This window comes from Aethalodelphis obliquidens, unplaced genomic scaffold (assembly GCF_003676395.1).
Source record: "Aethalodelphis obliquidens isolate GAN/ISIS:26980383/991018 unplaced genomic scaffold, ASM367639v1 scaffold62, whole genome shotgun sequence".
Lineage (NCBI taxonomy): Eukaryota > Metazoa > Chordata > Mammalia > Artiodactyla > Delphinidae > Aethalodelphis > Aethalodelphis obliquidens.
In genome coordinates this window covers 4,552,379-4,554,436 of record NW_020838006.1, presented here as the reverse complement: position 1 = coordinate 4,554,436, position 2,058 = coordinate 4,552,379, and positions in this window count along the sequence as shown.

The following is a 2,058-nucleotide window of genomic DNA, read 5'->3' as shown; positions in this document are numbered from 1 at the left end:
ATGGTTTCCACTGAAGGGTGATGTATCTTTCAGGAAGTTCCTGTTCTGAACAACTAGCCTTTTGTCTCCGTGTAATCTTCTGGAATAGCAGTCATGCTAACGAGGACAGTGGAATTCTAAAGTTAAATCAACACAGCCTCTAAAGGGTGTGGGGGGCAGGTGGTCTCAGTCCTCAGGGCCCAAGCTGCGTGTGGGGGGAGATGGTTTGCGTTCTCATATTTAAAGTTGAATCTAAGAGAAGAGTGCTCTTTTTTGTACATTTTTACTCACCTTGCTTTCCCAGGTCGACTGCTTTACTGGGAAAGAGGACACATTAACTGCCGATCAGTTCACCTGCGTTTAGATTTCTTACCCCAGGTGAGCCCTTGTACAAATCAGCCCCGTGGTGTTCCGTGTCCCAAGCTCTTTATGTAATTCATTCAGTCAATGCTAGTAGTATTTACCATGAGGCAGGCTCTTTGTTTAGCACTTCACAATCATCATTCATTTATTTATTCATTCAGTAAGTTTTCAATGAGCACCTATATAGTGTCAAGCAGAGTGCCAGGCGCCAAATGCGCAATTGTGACCAAGACACAGCTGCTGTTCTCAGGTGGTTTATCCTCTAGGAATCTCATCTTCAAAGTAGTCCCAAGGGATACTGTGTCAATGTCCTTTATGGAGGAGGGGACAGGGATGCAGAGTGCTCACGTGATTTGCCCTGTCTTCCTGATTGCACATGGTGAGTTTGCAGGAATCCTGGTTAATCTGACTCTTACGACCCTGCCCTTAACCTCTGGTGTTGGTCTGTTTACCCCTGGCGTGGTCACTCTGTGATGTTAAGGCCCAAAGATCCTGAGCTGTAGAGCTGAGACCCTGGACTTCTACTTGGTCGCCTTCCTGGTCTTCACGTGGCTCTAAACCCCTTGCTTCCTTGGCAGCCTCCAGCCCAATGCAGGATTAAATGGGGAACAAACTGGTCACTCTGGTGCTAAAAATAGCAGCCACCTCTTCCGGTGAGATATTTCAGATCAGTATCACTCCTCACTTCCTCCAGAGGGAATGCAATGCTCTGCTATTGTACCCTTGAAACATACCCAGGTTGATTCAGCAACCAAGAAATGGAGTTGAAACTAGAAATGGGGAATTCCCTGGCGGTCCAGAGGTTAGGACTCTGCGCTTCCACTGCCGAGGACCTGGGTCCAATCCCTGGTTGGGAAACTAAGATCCCACAAGCTGCATGACATGGCAAAAAAAAACAACCCACAAAAACAAACAAAAAACCTAGATATGACTCAGGGCTACAATTCAAGTTTTATGACATCCCACTGCGTGGTTTTTGAAAGATCACTATGGTGCTCGTCAAGACTGGGGAATCGGGGCTTCCCTGGTGGCACAGTGTATAAGAATCCGCATGCCAATACAGGGGACATGGGTTCGAGCCCTGGTCCGGGAAGATCCCACGTGCTGCGGAGAAACTAAGCCCGTTTGCCACAACTACTGAGCCTGTGCTCTAGGGCCCGCGAGCCACAACTACTGAAGCCTGCTCACCTAGAGCCCGTGCTCCGCAACAAGAGAAGCCACCTCAGTGAGAAGCCTGCGCACCGCAATGAAGAGTAGCCTCCCCTCGCCGCAACTAGAGAAAGCCCGCGCACAGCAATGAACACCCAATGCTGCCAAAAATAAATAAATTAATTAATAAAAAAAAAACCAAACAGGTAGTCAGAACATCGAAGGATTACTGTTAATTAAAGAAAACCAGGCATCTCAAGTTAATGAATTTAGCCCTTTTCTATGTATGGGCAGATGCAAGAGTCTGAGATCACTGAAATCATTCTTTTGATACGCACCTTAACTATCTAGGACCAGTGTCCTGCTTTTCTCCATCCTGAATCCCCTCAGGGTGAACGGTGGGGGGGGGGGGAGGGTGACTTCAGTGGCTGAGGGCTTGGCAGCCCTTTGACTCCATCCTGAGTTCCCTCAGGGCTCACTGTGGGAGGGCAGTGGTGGCTGTAGTGGCTGATGACTGCGACATCCTTCACAACTGGAAGTAAAAGGCGTCAGTAGGTGGTAACGCCA